This window comes from Dromiciops gliroides, chromosome 3 (assembly GCF_019393635.1).
Source record: "Dromiciops gliroides isolate mDroGli1 chromosome 3, mDroGli1.pri, whole genome shotgun sequence".
NCBI lineage: Eukaryota > Metazoa > Chordata > Mammalia > Microbiotheria > Microbiotheriidae > Dromiciops > Dromiciops gliroides.
In genome coordinates, this window is record NC_057863.1 from 443,951,082 (window position 1) to 443,971,404 (window position 20,323).

Genomic DNA, 20,323 nt, shown 5'->3' on the forward strand with positions numbered 1-20,323 from the left:
TCACGCAACACAGGATTGAGAGAACTGCAAGCAACTTTAAAGTCTAGTTATTCTATTTTGTTGCTGTTCAGTCATTTCAGTCGTGTCTGACCCTTCGTGATCTGATCTGGGGCTTTCTTGGCAAAGATACTGGAGTGGTTTGCCATTTCCTTCTCCAGCTCATTTTACAGAAACTGCGGCAAGCAGCATTATGTTACTTGCCCAGGATCACACAGCTTATAAGTGTCTGAATCCAAATTTGAACACTGGTCTTCCTGACTCCAAGCCTGGATCTTTTCCCATTGTGCCCCTTAGCTGCCCTTAGTCTAACCGTATCATTTTGTAAATGAGGAAACTGATGTCTAAAGGTGAAGGGACCCACTTACTATCTCACACCTATGTAGTTTAGTTGGAATTTGAGCTCCTTGAAGGTGGGGACACTTTCATTTTTCTCTTCCTATCCTCCGCACATAACATAGTGTCTGGTACCTAGTGGGTGCTTTAAAAATGCTTGTTGGATAAATTCATGAAGGGGTTCAATATCTTTCTACTTTAGTTTCTTAAGCTTTAAAATGGGGGTGATGATGAAATGAGAGGTCTGTAAGCCAATTTATAGTGATACTAGCTAGTATGGCTGTAGCAGTTTGAGATTTGCAAAGTGCTTTACACTTTACAAATTTAAAATTCAATCCTCACAACAACCCTAGGAGGTACATTGTACATTTTACAGATGGGGAAACTGAGGCAGGCAGTGGTAAAGTGACTTGCCAGTAAACGTCTGAGGCCAGATTTGAGCTCAGGTCTTCCTGATCCCAGGTCCTACATTCTGGCCCTGTGCCACCCAGGTGGCTCATTTACAGATCTCAAAGTGCTATGTAAGTATTAGCTAATATTAGGGGAATTCAAAGCACTTTAAATTAGGACCAGGAGTTAAGTGACTCTGGCTATGTGCTGATCTTAACATGTAACTGTCACTGTTATTTACTGGGCTGGAGTTATAATAATCTCCTACAGAGGAAGTTACAATATGGTAACAAGAGGTCACAGAGTAGTAGAGAGCATCCTGGAACAGGCAGCAGGATTCTAGGCTTTTCTCCGTCATGAGCCTTAGAGTTGGCCATTTCATCCCTCTAGACGTTCCTCATTTTCCTCATCTATTTAATGATGAGATTGGACTAGCTGCTCTTTGAGGTCTCTTCCAGTTCTATAACTTAATCATCTATGGTCTTTACTTAAACTGAAATACACACAAAAAAGCATTGAGGTATGATATAAATAATGCTAGACTTGGAGTCAGAAGACTTGAGTTTAGGGCTCTTTACTTACTTGCTGTTATAGTCCTTTAAACTTTCTGTGACTCAGTTTCCTTATTTGTAAAACAGGGATAATAGTATGTCTGCAGTTGTGTGTGTGTGTGTGTGTGTGTGTGTGTGTGTGTGTGAGAGAGAGAGAGAGAGAGAGAGAGAGAGAGAGAGAGAGAGAGAGAGAGAGAGAGGGGCAATTGGGGTTAGGTGACTTGCCCGGGTCACACAGCTTGTAAGTGTTAAGTGTCCGAGGCCAGATTTGAACTCAGGAACTCCTGAATCTAGGGCTGGTGCTCTGTCCACTGCGCCACCTAGCTGCCCCATGTCTGCAGTTTTACAGGGTTGTGAAGATAAAATGCGATAATGTCTGCAAATCTTTTTGTATGTGTAAATCGTGGAGTTGATTATTTTGACTATGGGAGATATTACTACCTTTCTAGTCTTCTGCCCAACTTTGTGACCCAGTGGCACTTGCATCCTAATGATTCCCCCCACACAAGATGCTCTATGCCCTGTAAGACTGGCTTTCCCCTTGCCTGGAATTCTCTCCCTCCTCATCTCCATCTCCTGACTTCCTTCAAGTTCCAGTTAAAATGTCCCCTTCTGCAAAAACTTTTCCTGATCATCCTTAAGGCTAGAGCCCTTCCTTTGTTAATTATGTACACTTTATCCTGTGTATATCTTGTTTTATGTATAGTTGTCTGCATGTTGTCTCTTATTTATTTGTTTATTTAAATATTTAGTGGTGTGGGGTTTTGTTTTGTTTTGGTTTGGTTTTTTTGGCTCTCCCATTAGACTGTGAGCTCCTTAAGAGCAGGAATCAATTTGTTGCCTTCTTTCGAATCCCCAACACTTATCATGGTGCCTAGCACACAGTAGGTGCTTAATAAAAGTTTGTTGTCCTGACGATATTACCTTGCGGGTCCATCTGTTTGATGGACACATCAAACTGTGTTTGATGATGTGTCAGTACCCTTCAAGGAATATCAGAATCTTCAAACTGTGGGTATACCATGTGTTCTAGCAGATATACCCTTCTTGTACATCTCGGGCTTTGGGAGGTCTGCTCTAGTCCCAAGATAACCCTGAGGATACAAAGGGCCATCAGAAAGACAGGTTGATTCTGGCCCCTCCAGGAGACCTGAGAGGATTTAGAGGAAAACTAGAAAAGCTAGTTTGGTCCAGGAGCTATGCTCTTATCTTCCTTCTCCAACCCCGCCTCCCCACCTTTACCCTACTCAGTTTGAACATTTGAAAAGTCCTCTAACTGACATGGGCTCATAGGGACCGAATGGACAGATGACAACCCTTATGCTCTCCCACTGGGAAATGTCACTTCAGTTTCCTCTCCTCCACACTCAAGCCCTTAGGAATAATCCATCCTGCCAAATTTTGTTTTGCCTTAAACAGTGATCACACAAGTCAATTCTCTTCCAAAGTTGAAGTGAATCTTAATTTCCTGCCTGTGACTTCACCAGGCATGTTGATGTCTATTTCAGGGTAGGGAGAATTGAGGGGAAGTTGTAAAGGGAAAGATAATCATCGGTTTCTTTGAATAAGAATACAACAGCATCATTGAGCCTTAAGTCTGCAAATAAGGTCCCTTCAGTTATTCCCATGTTCTCAGAAGCCCCAGAATTTCTAGTTACCATGGATGCCTGTGGATACACATGGACAGTTGTTTGTCTGATTGCATCACTGGGTTATATCAAAGGCTTATGCTAAATGATAAAATGAGGAATCTACAGCTAAACCCCAAATTAAGTTACTCACAAGCCTTAGTCACTTAATAGCTTCTTCTTGCTTAGAGAATGGTGTCTTTTCAGAAATGATAACTTTTGGCTCACTTTACTGTTGAAAATGCTTCACTCACTGCATGCTCTGCAATTCAATGAAACTATACTATACTATACTACACACACACACACACACACACACACACACACACACACACACACACACACACCCTTATTCTTTCTATTGAAATACCTACCCCACTGTTATTTTGTTATGGGGAAGAGAGGGATCCTGAGGAGAAGAAGAGACTGAGAATATCTTAGGAGCTCTCTCCTTTTTGTCTCCAGGGGTGAGGGGGACTATACTGAAGAAAGGCAAAGCTTATCGGCTTTACCATGGAGTCAAGCTGGTTCTTAGCTTTGAAAGGACTCAGCTTTGTCAATTCACCTAGGGGGTAATCAGGCTCCAGAAAAGTGATTTGCAGGGCTTGATTTAAAAACCAGAAGGTCAGGGTAGTAAACTCTCCTTTTAAAATCACATTGTGCAGATGACAACGTTCACAGGAACATAGATTTTGAGCTGGAAGAAACCTCAGAGGCCATCTGGTACAAACTCCTCATTTTACACATGAGGAAACTGAGTCTCAGAGGTGAAGTGACTTACCCAGAGTCATACAGACAATAAGTAACAGGGATAGGAAATGAACCCTGGACTTTTGGCTCTCAAACCAGTGTTGTTTTCCATCGCCACACTTCTAAGTTATCCCTTGAGCTCCAGTTATAACATTCTAACTTCCTGCTAGGGATATCTCCATCTTGGTATCATAAAGAAATCTCAAACTCAATAGTCCAAAACAGAATTCATATTTTCCTCAACCCTGCTCCTCTCCTTTCATTCTTTATTTCTGCCTTCTTTGTTTATCAGTCTTCTCAGGGTAAAAACCTTGGAATCATCTTTCATTCATTTCTTTCTTTTGTCCTGTCCCCCTTCAAACCAATCAATGGTCAAGTCCTGTCAATTATATCTTCACAGAATCATAGACTCTCTATGATTGGATTGGAAGGGTTGGAAGGAATTTCAGATGACTTCCAGTCCAAACAACACTTGTACCAGATATTGGACACATAGTCAGCTAGTCTTTCTTTAAAGATTCCAAGAATATTAAAGGGAAGTGTCCTCTATAAGAGGAAGCCCATTTCACTGTTGGAAAATTCTGTTAGGAAGTTTTTCTTTTTCTCTCTAGTCCAAATTGGCTTGTTTGCAACTTTTACCCATTGCTCCTAGTTCTTTCCTCTGAACGCAAAGAGAAAGATTATAGTCCTTCTACCACGTGATAGCCCTTCAAGTTTTTAAAGAGAGCTACTATATTCCCCATAATCTTGACTTCTCTGGGCTAAGGATTCTCTGTTTTTTTCTGTCAATTTTCAAAAAGTATGAACTTAAGACATCTCACTATCCTTGTTATTCTCCACTGTACACCATCCAGCTTATCAATGTACTTCTGAAAATGTGAAACTACAAACTAAATAAAAAGTACAGATACGATCTCACCAGTGTATCGTACAGCTGGACTGCCACCTCCCTTGTCTTTGTTGCTTAGGGAGACACTGGGGTACACTGGAAAGAGCACTGGATTTGAAGTCAGAGGACTTGAGTTTGAATCCCACTTTGGCTACTCAGACAACTCACTTAAACTCTCCACACCTCAGTTTCCTTATCTGGAAAATGAGGAGGTTGAATAAGATAATCTCTGGGGTCTTTTCTTTTTCTAGATCTAGACCTAATGCTTCTCTTAAAGTAACCTAAGCATCAGCACATTCTGATACCGCATCATACTTAATTTATATTGAGCTTAAAGTCAACTGTAGAACTCCAAGAACTTTATTTTTTAAGATGAAGTGTTAACTACAAGTCCTCCATCTTGTACTTTTGAACTTGAATTTTTTTTTTTTTGGCAGGGCAATGGGGGTTAAGTGACTTGCCCAGTGTCACACAGCTAGTAAGTGTCAAGTGTCTGAGGCCAGATTTGAACTCAGGTACTCCTGAATCCAGGGCCAGTGCTTTATCCACTGTGCCACCTAGCTGCCCCTGAACTTGAATTTTTGAAACCAAGTATAAGGGCCCTTTAGCCTAGCAATACCATGACTACATCTCTAAAATTTCCCCAAGAGGTCAAAGAAAGAGGAAAAAGACTCATGTGTACAAAAATATTTATAATAGCTTTTTTTAAAAAAAAATGGAGGCCAGGCAGTTAGGTGGCACAGTGGATAGAGCACTGGCCCTGGATTCAGGAGGACCTGAGTTCAAATCCGACCTCAGACACTTGACACTTACTAGCTGTGTGACCCTGGGCAAGTCACTTAACCCCAATTGTCTCACACACACACACACACACACACACACACACACACAAAAGAATAGTAAAAAAAAATGGAGGCTAAGAACTGGACGCTGAAAGGGTACTCATCAATTGGGAAATGACTGAATGAATTATGGTATATAAAAGTGATGGAATACTATTATTCTGTAAGAAATGATGAAAGGGATGGTTTTAGAGAAATTTGTAAAAACTGAGGCAGAGTGAAGTGAGCAGAACCAAGAGAATAATTAATTGATAACAAAAACACGCTGAAAACAAGCAACTTCAAAAAACTTAAGAACCAATTATGATTTCAGAGGAGTCATGATGAAAGATATTCCCTGCTTCCTGACAGAGAAGTAACAGACTCAGAGTGCAAAGTGAGAGAGATATTTTTTTGGACATGATTAATGTGGAAATGTGTTTTACTTTACTATATACATTTGTTATGAGGGCTTTGTTTTCCTTTCTTTTTTTCAGTTGGGAGGGGAATAGAGAGGTAGGGAGGAGAGAAAGTCAATTTTGGTAAATTGAAAAAAAAAATAAGGACCCAAATCTAGAGCTGTGTTCATATCATTTTTCAACTTGAAAACCATGGATGACTCACCACTAATTGTTATCAGCCCCTTATTCTGTCATTTGAAGCTCTTCACAATCTTATTCCAATTTACAGCCTCCTAAATATATTCCATATTCTAATTCAATTGAACTGCTCTCCACCTTACTCCCCATTCTTCTCTTGTTCTCTTGTCTCTGATTGTTAATAAACAATAATAAAATAAGAGATTTACAGCTGAATGAGACTTTAAAAGTCATTAAATTGGATCTTAAAAATCTAACACTTTAATTTTTAGAGGAAATGAGGGGAAGGGCATAAAAAAATTAAATGATTTGCTCAAAGTTATATAGGTACAAGTCGTGATGAAGTGATTTTAACCAAGGTCCTCTGACTTCAAACTCAATGCTTTTTCAACTTTGTTGCTTAGTTATGACTCCATTTGGGGTTTTCTTGGTAGATATTGGCATGGTTTCCCATATCCTTCTCCAGTTCATTTTACAGATGAAGAAACTGAGGCAAACATGGTTAAGTGATTCACCCAGGGTCACAGAATTAGTAAATGCTTGAGGTAAAATTTTAACCCAGGTCTTTCTATCTCCAGGCCTGGCACTCATCCACCGTACCACCTAGCTGCTATTTTCAACTCTACCCCACGACTTCCATTCTGCAAGACCCAGTTCAAGTGCTATATCTTCCGTAAAGCCTTCCCCTGATCACCCTCATGTCACCAAACTGAAAGTCAGTTCCCTCTCCTCAAACTTCTTATAGAAAATCTCATGCAGATTACCTTACTTCTTTTTGCACTTAGAATTTCTAAAAATCATGGTTTATGCATGAGGAAGCAAACATAACAAATACTGCTGGAAAAGTACCGACTCTGGAATCAGAAGACCAAGGCTCAAATTCTACCTGTGATACACACCAGCTGTGTGGCCTTGGGCAATTCTGACTTTTCTGGGCCACAGTTTCCTCACCTACAAAATGAGGAGGTTGGACCAAGATGGCTTTTGAGATCTCTTCTAGTTCTAAACTTACAATCCTTTAAAGCTAAGGTTTGAGAGAAAAGGACTCATATGTAATTTACGATGTAGAGGGAATATAGCTAATCTCATGTTGTTGGGGGTTTTGTTGGTGGTGACCTCACTTAAAGTCTATCACTTGCTGATACCTTCTTTCTATCTGGAGATGTAGCTAATTTGGGGCAACTAGGTAACACGGTGGATACGGTGTCAGGCCTGGAGTTAGGAAGACCTGAGTTCAAATCTGCACTCAAGACTCTAGTTGTATGACACTGGACAAGTCATTTCACCCTGTTTGCCTCAGTTTCCTCATCTATAAAATGAACTGGAGAAGAAAATGGCAAACAACTCCAGTATCTTTGCCAAGAAAAGTCCAAATGGGGTCATGAAGACTTGGCTATGACTGAAATGACTCAATAAAAGCTAACTCATAAAACCTGTAGCTTCTGTCTACTTCCTGCAGAGCTTCTATAGCCAATAAAAAGGGGCTTTATCTCAACTCCTTTCCATGCATACATAAAATTCAATAAGTCTAAGACTTTAATGTGAGCCCCAGGAATAGCAACCAACTCACTATAGCATAAGAGGTAGGCCCCAGATCAGGATATAAATAGAGCAAGGGAGAAGTAATTTGGTCCCTGAGGAGGGTAGATTTAGGAGATGAAGGACTACTTATTTGAGGGTCAGCTGTTTTTACAAGGAGTGACAATGTAAAACAAATAGACTCCCCAAAGGATGAATTAAATTTAGTGGATGTCAGAACGATATAGGCTATTAAGGGAAATTAGTGGGGAGACCCCCAACCTTTGAGGTATAGCAATGATGATAACCATGTTTTTCATAGAATATTTTTTGGCATTGCTGCCAGAGATAGAATACAGCTCTGAATTGATCCAATATTCTGGCTTAATAATTATTGGACTGACCCAGTACTCATTCATTCATTCATTCATTCATTCATTCATTCATTCATTCATTCATTCATTCATTCATTCAATGCGATCCCTGTCCTCATGGAACTTAAAATCTAGCCTAATTCTTTTATTTATGTTTTTAAATAAAATCTGTACATTTGGACTATCTGATGTGATGGTATAAATGTGGTATGAAAAAGTTCTAAAATTTCTCAGCATCATTAGTATGTAAATCACATACACATATTTGCATAAGGTGGGTATTTTATATTTTTCTCACACATTATCTTTTGAATGTCTTTGAAGATAGGGATTGGGGAATAGTAATAGAAAATGTTTTGAGGAAAACACAAGTTGAGCCTAAATGTATCAGAAGAGTACAAGCTGATGCATAATTTATGTGAGACATTATACAGCTAATGTTCCTGAGTAAATAACTTTTGCTTGATGATATTGATATTTTCTACTGTTTATCACCACACCAATTACTTGAACAACCAACGAGTTATTTTCTGAGCATCCACTACAATGTGCCTAGCACCTTGTTAGACACTAGAGGAGATAGTATAAGACATGTCCCTGTTCTCAAGTTGCTTACATTCCTTTTGGGGAGATAGTGATGACATTGAAAAAACAATTCTAGAAGAATCAGTGGGGTGGAAGGTAGCACTAACTTTACAAGGAGCAGGAGTTTGGAAGAATGATCAGTACAGGATATGTTATTAGGTAAAGCTTTCTCAGAGGGGCTGACATAAATAGCATCCTAGGTTAGTTTTATCTTACTTTTTTCTGATCCGTGCTCAAGCCAAGTTATAATGAAGCTCTACAAAGTGAACTGTGGCCTACAAAAGATATTAGACTAGGAATCAGGAGGACTGGGTCTTAGTCTGTTGTGTCATTTCAGTCATACCCAACTCTTCTTGACCCCATTTGGAGTTTTCTTGGCAAAGATACTGGAATGGCTTGCTATGTCCTTCTCCAGCTCATTTGACAGATGAGGAAACTGAGGCAACATGGTTAAATGACTTGCCTAGTTTCATATAGTGTCTGAGACTGGATGTGAACTCAGGTCTTCCAGACTCCAGGCCCAGTGCTCAATCCACTGTGTCACTTAGCTGCCCTACATTTTTTTTTATGATCGTGTTTTTTTGTTTGTTTTGGTATGATCATGAACAAATCATTTAATCTATCTAGATTTCAGTTTCCTCACTGGGGGAATGGACTTAATGCTCCTTCAATGATTTTCTGTTATTCATTCATCAACATAATAATCTATGTAAAATAATGGATAGAACACTAGATCTGGAATCAGAAGGTCTGATTTTGAATCTGGGCTTTAACATTAAATACCTATATACCCTTAGGCAAATCATTTTTCCTCTCTGGGGCTTAGTTTTCTCATCTGTAAAAAGAAAATTATTATACCTAAAGTTCTAGAGGTATAATAATCTATATGATGAATAGTAATATGGATTATTATTTGTTACTTTTGTTCTTCATTTATGAAGAGGACCATGACAAATGTTGAGACTTGCAGTGAATTGGACTAAGGGAAGAAGGGCTGTGCAAGGTCAGCAGCTTCACTCTTTCCTCCAGAGCCATCTGGGTCCAGTGACAAGATATACATCAGGATGACTGGAGATGGCCCCAGATGTTTTTGTTTTGTTTTGTTTTGTTGTTTTGGGGTTTTTTTTTTGCAGGGTAATAGGGGTTAAGTGACTTGCCCAGGGTCACACAGGTAGTAAGTGTCAAGTATCTGAAGATGGATTTGAACTCAGGTACTCCTGAATCCAGGGCCAGTGTTTTATCCACTGTGCCACCTAGCTGCCCCTGGCCCCAGATGTTTTAAGGCAATTGGGGTTAAGTGACTTGCACAGGATAACACATTTAGTGTCTGAGGTGAAGTTTGAATTCAGATCTTCTTGATTCCAGGTCCAGTGCTTTATCCACTGTGCCACCTACCTGCCCTATAGATTATTATACCTCTAGTTGGAAGAGGCAAGGGAGCGCCTTACAACAATGAAATCACAAGCCTACACACACACACACACACACACACACACACACACACACACACACACACACACACACCCACCCCTATAGTACCTACCTCATAAGGTTATCATCAGGGTCAAATGAAAAAAGGTTATACTTTCTTATCAATATCAATGCTACATTAAGTAGTCAGATGGAATTGTGATATCCCATTCTCAATTTCCACTATTATTGTCATATATTGATCAAGCTAATGAAATTTCTCCAAGAACTACTTTCTGAAGACAATTTAAATTTTTATTTTAATGACAGAGTAGGGGAGGCCAATCAGAGGGAACCTCAGTTTTGTTTTCTCTGTTTATATTTGGGATGCTGTCACTTTTTACATTGTTCTATTTATCTGAGTTTCCATTTCAAGATTTAAAAATTCTTTTCCAAATTAATAAAAAGTTCCAGTGTGTTGTTTTTTAATCAGTAGCATTTAAGAAAAGTCATGACAGGGGAGAAAAAAAGGGGAAAGTTTGGACACCATAGATTTTTGTGATTACTAATTTTTCCCTGGTTCCAATTATTTTTGTTTTGTTTTGTTTTTTTTAGTGAGGCAATTGGGGTTAAGTGACTTGCCCAGGGTCACACAGCTAGTAAGTGTTAAGTGTCTGAGGCCGGATTTGAACTCAGGTACTCCTGACTCCAGGGCCGGTGCTCTATCCATATCCCTGGTTCCAACTAAACAAAATGTCTGATAACCTTCGAATTCATAGCACATTTTAACCACCATCTATTATGTACAAAGGAATAGGCTAGACCCCCGGGGACACAGAAAAAAATTGAACAATCCTGGACCTCAAGGAGCTTACATTATCATGGGAAATACAATAGGTACATAGATAAGTAGGCAGGTAGGTGTCACAGTAGATAGAGTGCTAAAGGGCCTGGAGTCAGGAAGACCCGAGTTTGAATCTAGCTTGACACTTACTAGTTATGTGACCCTGGGCAAGTCACTTAACCCTGTTTGCCTCAGTTTCCTTATCTATAAAATGAGCTGGAGAAGGAAATGGCAAACCACTCCAGCATCTTTGCTAAGAAAACCCCAAATGGAGACATGAAGAGTCAGACTTGACTGAAAAAATGACTGAACTGACACAGACAAATAAATACAAATTATATAAAGTTGATCCTTCTCAAATTGAGGGTATACATTGAAAAATATTGTCCTAATCCCTTTGCAACAAATGACAAGCAAATCCCACCTTTGGGTCATAAAATCCTGCCTTAAAGGGGTTTTGACAAACTGATCATTGTGCCATAATTTCCATGGAACTAACTGTCTGCAGAATTTTGTTTTGCCTAATGACCAGTTGGAATGGGTTCTCCTCTAATTGGAGCCTCAAGTCATTTGAGTTGAAAGCAGGTTATATTCAAATATATATATATATATTCTTTTATAAATATATATATATATATATATATATATCGCTATTTATGAGTTTGCCCAAAGATAGCACAACTCCTTTAAGATCTAGAAGACATCTCTCAAGGATGTAATTATAAACAGGGCTAGAAACAGATAATAAATATTTCATAAAGCAGTTGCTCTAAGTTAGTATTTTACACATATGTATATATCTATGTCTACACAGATATATTCATACACGCAGTAGCTCCCACAAATCCCACTGGGGCCTCTATTTGACAGTATTTGTTCGACTCATGATTGCCCCCTCCCCCTTAAGCCCATGCATTCTTAATTTTCCAGCTATTTCTAAAAATCTCATTTCTATTTTGTATTCTTCTCTACCTCCTTAATTCAATCCTTATCTCTGAAGGCAACAATTATAGCTGAAGATTCAGATAGAAATAGGGAACCTTTCTTCCATAAAGAACCCTTGACTCATGGTGGAGGAGGGAGGGATCTGTTTTACTCATCTGTAGCCTGTAAATGACAACTACTGTAACTCTATTTGTTCTTTGGGCTTTTCTTTTTTTTCTTCTTTCTTTCTTTCTTTCTTTCTTTCTTTCTTTCTTTCTTTCTTTCTTTCTTTCTTTCTTTCTTTCTTTCTTTCTTTCTTTCTTTCTTTCTTTCTTTCTTTCTTTCTTTCTTTTTCTTTTTTTTTTGTAGGGTAATGGAGGTTAAGTGACTTGCCCAGGGTCACACAGCTAGTAAATGTCAAGTGTCTGAGGCCAGATTTGAACTCAGGTCCTCCTGAATACAGGGCCAGTGCTTTATCTACTGTGCCACCTAGCTGCCCCTGGGCTTTTCTTTTTAAAGAGCTAGACATTTCAAGTCAAGAACCACAGAATCTCAGAGTTGGAAGAAATTTCGGGGGCTATTTAGTACAATGAATTCAGGTCCTAATGATTACAATGGCCTCTGAATTCATCTCCCTGTCTCCAGGCTCCAATCTCTACCTTCTCCCATCCATCCTCTCAGTGGGCAAATCCATATTCGAATAGCACTCTCCGACCATGTCACTCCTCTGTCAGGTGGCTAAAATACAAGTTGCTCTGTTTGCCATTTAAAGCTCTTTGTCATCTGGTTCCAATCTATCTTCCTAGACCAATTTCACATTATTCCCTCTCATATAATGATATTCTACCTCCCACCTTCATGTCTTTGCACAGGCTGATCCTCATGCCGGGAATATTTTTCCTGCTCACATCTACCTCTTGGAATATCTACCCATGTTCAAGACTCGCTTTTAGTGCCACCCCCCTACTCAAGGCTTTTCCTGCTCGTACCAAATGTTAATGATCCCCCCCAAAATTACTTATTTGTAATCAAGCACAGTAGTAGCTGGTTCATCTTTGTCTTTTTATCTGCAATGGTTACCATGGCAAATGCTTGTTGTTTGCTTTTTTGATTGAATTTGGAAATCTTTCATATTTTTTCTATGTTTTGTCTTTTCTAGTCCAAAAAGAAAGCTCCTTGGGGGCAGAGGTTGTTTTCATTTTGGGCTTTCTATTCCTAGAATCTAGTGCCAGGTACATAAATGCTTCCTGAATCTAACCGAATGAGTATATGAACAAAATTCCCTCTATAACATATAGAACTAGTCTTAAAATTGTTGCCTGAAAACCTCTCCTGAGGGGGAACCCATTAACTCCTCAGGTGGTATATTTCACTTTTAGAAAGCTCAAGTGGTTAGGAAATTTTAATACATGTGCCTCTTTATAATTTCTTAGTCCTTCACCAACCCGATTGTCCTCTATCAGAAACTCTACAGATTGTCAGTTTATTGTTGTTGTTGCTGCTGCTGCTGCTGCTAGGTTGTTTCAGATGTGACTGACTCTTTGTGACCCGCATTGGGGGTTTTCTTGGCAAAGATATTAGAACAGTTTGCCATTTGCTTCTCCAACTCCTTTTACAGGTGAGGAAACTGATGCAAACAGGGTGAAGTGACTTGCTCAGCGTCACACAGCTAGGAAGTGTCTGAGGCTAGATTTGAACTCAGGAAGATGAGTCTTCCTGATTCCAAGCCCTGTGCTCTACCCACTGTGCCCCCTAGTCAATGTCATCCCTAAACTGTGCCACCCAGAAATGATTATATAACATTGATCTAAGACTGAATTTGGGTCAATACATGATTTGGGCAAACATTAAGACTATCCTTGACTACCTTGTTAAATTTCAAATACACTTTAAAAATTCTCAAGTGGTCTGTAGAAGAGATTTAAGGTTTAATTCAGAAACTTTTTTTGGTGGTTGTTGTTGTTGTTGTTCTTTGTCTATGGAAGTATTTGTGCACCTTGACAAGTGTCAAGTTCAAGTTAATAAAAAGGGAGAAATATTTAAAGGGTATACCTTTTTACATTAGTTTCTAATCTGGTGGCAGAGGCTACTGAGACCCTGGATTGCTTTAAAACAAACCATGTCAAGAATGCAGTGCCCTGCCTTGGCAGTTTTCAATAGCCTTCAGAATATTCCTTGGATAACTAAAGCCTTCCAATATATTAACTCCACAGAACAGGGACTCCGTGTTCAGTCCATAGCAAACAGAGGCCCTTATACAGTGGGAATGATAAGCAACTCTATTCTACTGTTGATTCCATTTGCTTAAAAGTACTGGATGATCTTAGAGGAAGCATTTCACCATTCCATGAAGTAGAGATAGTTAATACTTGTCTACTAGGGTTTTGTTGGAATTTATATGAGATCATAAGTATAAAAATGATTTTTCCAGTTAAGAATGTTAAAATATAAGGTGATCAGAATAATTAATTTTAATCATTCATTTCTATTAAACAAATGCCCGAGCACAGACCCTTTAGACCTGATGAGACCCTGAGCAAATTCCTTTTTATTTTTTTCTGTTTTACTTTGGTAAACTCAGGAAGCAGCCTCAGAGCTGTATGGAAGAAAAGTCTGTTCTCTGCATTTTAGCTATGAGCTTTCCAGAAACAGTGTATTTTATTTAGATTGAACTAATTCTTTCTTTGGGGGGGACAATGAGGGTTAAGTGACTTGCCCAGGGTCACACAACTAGTAAGTGTCAAGTGTCTGAGGCCAAATTTGAACTCAGATCCTCCTGAATCCACAGTTGGTCCTTTATCCACAGTACCACCTAGCTGCCCCCCTAGATTGAACTAATTCTAAACATTTCTCCTTAGAAAGGTCCAAAGATGAGCAGTTATTACCTCATGCCTTTGAAAATTTGTGTAACATATGCAAATTTAAAGCTGCAGTTTTAGAATATTCTTGAACAAGAGACAACATTCTACAGTCAATATTGAACAAGGGTTCAAAATTTAGGTAACAGTCTCAGAACAGTAGCAACTTAAAATGTCTGCACACCCTAAAGTAGTATGGCTCTCAAAATCTGGTCCTTGGGGGTCCCCAAGACACTCTCAGGGGGTCTATAAGATCAAAACTATTTTCAAAATAATACTAAGAAGTTATTTGCCTATTAAAATACTCCTCCCTTTTCCAGCTACTCATTTGTGTGAGGTCATATTTTCTTCATATATTTCAACCAAAACAACATGGAGAGAGATTGAATGAAGAAGCAGATATGAGAGTCCAGCTGTCTTCTATTAAGCCAGACATTAAAGAGATTTACAATACTATGTAAAACAATTCTACCCTTCTCACTATTTTTTTTTTGTTTTGGAAAACTTAGGGGGGGTAAAATAAAAAAATGTTATTTATATAAATATATAACAGGTCTGTCATTCTTATTTTTAAATGAATAAGTAATCTAAAAAACCTATCAGTTTTAATTTCCAATACAGTAAATATTGATAGATATAGCCCACATAAACAAGAGCTCTTTGGGGTCTGCAAATTTTTTAAGCATGTAAAGGGATCCTGAGACCAAAAAGTTTGAGAACATCTGCTCAAGAGATTTTCTCAAAACTATTTTATCTATCTTTGCCCACTTCTTCTAAGGATTCTCTTTTACATCTGGTCCAAGATAACTTTAAGAGACACTTCCATTAACTCCGGTTCTTAAATTTAATTGTGTTGTCACAGATCCCTTTCAAAGTCTGGTAAAGTCAGCAGACTCCTTCACAAAATGATGTTTTTAAATGCATAAACTAAAATATATAGGATTACAAAAGAAATCAAATCTATTGAAATAAAGATGTAATTTTTTTTCCATCCAAGCTTATGGATTCCCCTGAAATCTATCCACAGGGACCCCAGGTTAAGGATCCCTGCAGTAAATGAACTAATTAAAGACTTCTCCCTTCTTTTTCTCTAATCATTACCCTAATCTGCTTAAAGCATGTGGAAAGAAGATACTGATCTTAAGCAGATCCATCCAGGGGCCTTGTACCTTTGTCAAGCAGGACAGCACCCTTATCTTCAAGGAGCTCAAAGTTCCTTCCAGATCTTTTCACCTAGCTTCCTCAAAAAAAGTGGTTGGTCTTTTTGTAAAGAGTCAAAGAGGAATCAGTTCAGGGAGTGTTTTATCAGTAGCAGCTGGGGGGGCGGGGAAGAGGGGAGGGTCTAATGGATTGAGTTGGGGGACTTGGAATCAAGAAGACCTGAGTTTGAATTCCACTTCAGACATTGACTAAGCTGTGTGACCCTGGGCAAGTCACTCAACTACTCTGTGTCTCAATTTTCCTATCTGTAAAATGGAGATAATAATAGCCTGTACCTCCCAGGATTCTTGTGAGGATCAAGTGAGTTAACATGTATAAAGCACTTTGTAAACCTTAAAGGGTTATATCAAAGCTAGCTAGGATGAGGATGATATTCTTTTTTTTAAAAATTAACTTATTTTTTCTGGGGCAATGAGGGTTAAGTGACTTGCCCAGGGTCACACAGCTAGTAAGTGTCAAGTGTCTGAGGCCAGATTTGAACTCAGGTCTTCCTGAATACAGGACTGGCGCTTTATCCACTGTGCCACCTAGCTGCCCTCAGATGAGGATGATATTAAAGAAACACTGAAAAAGGTTTCTTATCCATGGGGTACCAAGGATTTTGTGATATGTAACCTAAAGAGGGAAGTGAGGGTGGGGCTCAGTTGGTAACCATTAGAGCTTTTATATACGTCCAAGGTTGGATTTTAACATTGCTTTTGACTTTTGACATCTAGAGTAAGAGGTCCACTTTCACTAGTCTGTGGCATTGAATAGAGATCAACAGAAGTACATTTTAGGGAACTGGCAGAGAATGAAGTAAAAATCCCTGGCAAGAATGTGGTGGGTGGGAATCAGGAGCTAGGCATGATACAGAGAGGAAACCCAGATGCTTGAGATGGCCTGAAAGTCATGGAAATTGCCTTGGAGGTCACTAATCTAAATTCGACCAAGGTGGAGGTAAAGTGTGTGTGTATATGTGTGTGTGTGTGTGTGTGTGTGTGTGTGTTCGTGTTCATTCAGTCATTTTTCAATAGTATCCAACTCTTCATGACCCAATTTTTTATTTTCTTGGCAAAGAGATTGGAGTGACTTGCCATTTCCTTCTCCAGCTCATTTTACATATGAGGAACTGAGGTAAACAGGTAATATAAGTGCATGTCTATTAAAAGGTTAAGAAGGGCTGACTAAAAAGTGATTTCCTGTAAGGAGGGAGTGTGACATTGAGGATGAAAGCTACAGAAAACTTGGACCATGGGGAAAAAGGTAGGAAAAAATCAGAAGACAAGGGCCTTATAAATAGAATTAGGCTATCCCAAGGTAATTGGACATTTGTCTATAATCTGCAGTTGTAATCTTTACTTTTGGCATTTTTTTTAGAAATGAGGAAGATCCTCCCTGCTTCCTTTCCCCGCTGCTGCCCTCCTCAAGTCTGGAAATTTTATCTAGCCTGTTTAGCAGGTACTCTCCAACTTTACTAAGAAAGTCAGAAAGAAATCAGGAAAGTGATTATTAGTGTCACAGCAACCAACACACTAGATTAGAGAAAGCAGAGACTTAATTTCCATTCAGAGAAGAAAGAGTAGCAAGTGAAAAAATGCTTTAGTATAAGAGCAAAGCAGTTGAAATGGAGGAGTGACCTATAAAGTATCATAATGACTTGGCTTGTTTACCAAATATATATATATATATAATCCTCAGGTGAAGTCAAGCTTATAAAGTGGAAAGAAAAGAGAGCTGATTCTCTCCCTCCCCCGCTAAACATTCCAGCCCCTTCTTCCTGTAATATAATTCAAAACAAATAAACACAGAAAAGGCACCAGGTTCATTTGATTTCTTTCTTTTAAAAAATAATGACCCCTAAGTGCTTGCTTGGGTGCTGTAAAACATTATTATTTTTGTTCAGTGAAATGAATTCAAACAAGTGGCTTGATGTGGGCAGAAAGGGAAAGGGAGAGAGAGCAAATGAGGAAGTGATTGACCCTTTCAGGCAGAACAAAATAAAAATATAAGCCAGTGGGGGATCCCTTGTCAGACTGTAAATTCAGCATCTAAAGAATATCTGCAAAGCCTCGGCCCCGTATGCAGCAATCAGTGTCAGCTCTATCCCAACGGAAGATGACCATGTGGCTCCTAAACCTAACAGCTGTCAGGCAGGGCTCTGAAGATTAACCCATAGGGTGGTGTTGAACCATTTCCCATTAAGATATTTGCAAAGCAAACAAAAATGATAGCACCATTCGGAGCCCTGGGAAAGAGCCAAAAGGGCTGGCTGTTCTTGTAGACACACACAGTTCTCTGGAAGGATATGAGCCAGAATGGAGGATGACCCTTTCCCGCCTTTTGTCTCTAGGGTATGTTGATCTTAGACCATTAAAATCTTGGTATCAGGAACTGTTTATTATCTTATTTCCCAATCACAGCAGTTGCTAGGATTTCCCCCCTTCCCCCCTCCCCCCTGGAGCTCAACATTCTAGGTTTCCACACAGAATTCATCCATCCCTCCATCCATCCATCCATCCATCCACCCATCCACCCATCCATTCATGAATGCATACATGCAACGCTTATTAGACACCTACTATATGCCAAGTTCTGAGCTAGGGACTAGGAATACAAAACCAAAACTCATTCCTGTCCTCAAAGAACTTATATTTTTCTGGGGTGGGGAGAGACAACAGGTAGAACATATGTCAAATAAATATGAGGTGATATTGGAGAAGAGGAAGAGTAATTAAAAAATGAGAATCCGGGGGCAGCTAGGTGGCACAGTGGATAAAGCACTGGTCCTGGATTCAGTCAGACCTGAGTTCAAATCCAGATTCAGACACTTGACACTTACTAGCTGTGTGACCCTGGGCAAGTCACTTAACCCTCGTTGCCCCGCAAAAAAAAAAAAAAAAGAGAGAGAGAATCCATTGATGGTTGACTACCCCTCACATAGATTGGTAGGTAAAAGAGACCTTCACACGGCTAATACCCTCTTTTCCCTGAAGAAAAAAAAATACTCAGTGTTTATGTTGTTTATGAACATTTTGTTTCTGATTGACTATGTGAACCCTAAGGGCAAGGACTTTAATAAATGCTTTTTGACAGATTGATAAAATATATAATGCCTATAATTACTGACATATATAGTGCTTTAAAGCTTTCCAAGCACTTTAAATGCTGATTTTGCCTTTCTTTGTATCCCCAATACTTAGCACATTGCCTGGCACACAACAGGTACTTTTCCCATGCTTTCTGACTTGACAAACATTAGGTCATCTGATCCTCACAGATAGGCTTGTGAAATTTAATAATAACAATAATAATAATAATAATAATAAGCATTTATATTAAAATTATCATCTCAATTGATCTTCATAACAACTCTGGGAGGTAGGTGCTATTATTATCCCCATTTTGCAGATGAGGAAACTGAGTCACAGAGAGGTTAAAGGACTTACCCAGAGTAACAGGGCTAGGAATATAGGTATTATTATCTTCATTTTACAGACTAGGAATTTGAGGCTGGGAGATCTTAAGTAACTTGCTTAGGGTCATGCCTAGTGAGTGTCTGAAACTAGATTTGCACCTAGGTCTTTCTAACTTAAATCCACCACTCTCTATCAGCTATGTCAGGCAGTGGCCTGTAAGGGGAAATGGGCTTTATCTCCTTTTAAAGTACTTTAGATGACCATGGCCTCTTGTTTTTTTCTTTTATTGCTAGTGGCTACCTAGGCAAATTTACGCAGCTAGCACAGATAGCAGCAAAGTGCCATTGAGATTCACAAAACATCTCAGGCATTAATATGCAAATACTTCATTCTCATAACTAAGAAAAGACAATGGAACAAAGTTAATGATTTCCCATGACAAAGCCTGTGACTGCAATCGGAAATGACATAGAATTAACCTCCTCTCACTATGCATTTAAGAATATAATCTAGGCTTCTTCTGGAAGCAGAGACTTTAAACTGTCCATAAGGAAATGCTCTTATTTAAAATTCATTTCCAGACAAATATGTTTTTTCCCCCTTCAACATTTCTACTTAAGCAAGTTTTCTCTTCTTAAATTTGCTAAAGTTGGACAGATAATACAGAGACAGATGATTTCTCTAAAGGGAAACGCTGATCTTGTGTTCAAAATATGGGGAAAGTCTAAGTCGGGACATAGCAGACTTTATTTAGACATATGGAATTCCTCTTAAGTTTGCAAGTACAGAAAGTTTGGTGAAAAAAAAAATCTGTTGGGGAAGGGATAGTTTTTAGCTTGTCAACAAACTTCAGTTTGACTGTTGGCACTCTAAATATAAGATCCTTGTTCAGTGGCCAATGAGTGGACATATTGCTTGAGCAATTGAATTATATCAATCTTGACATTCTTGCTATAAACCAGAAGAAAGAAGGAAGTTGCATCTAAATGGAAGGGTGTCTAAAAGGCAGGGCTATGTAGGAATCAGCTCATACCAGCTGGAGAGCTCATTGTTAAATTTTCAGGGTGAGGATTTTCACTTCAGAAATTGGCAATATTACAAATTAGGACTTGATTTATTGTTTTGTTGATTTTTCTAGACTTAAGAAACTGATGGAGAAAACATTAATAATGCAGATTAAGGGGCAGCTTGGTAGTGCAGTAGATAAAGCACTAGCCCTGGATTCAGGAG

General features: G+C 38.9%; 1 protein-coding gene across 1 annotated transcript in view; it reads right to left on the minus strand.

The window, feature by feature from the left end:
- Positions 1-20,323, minus strand: part of MYO3B (myosin IIIB) — a 600,588-nt gene that overhangs the window by 118,654 nt on the left and 461,611 nt on the right.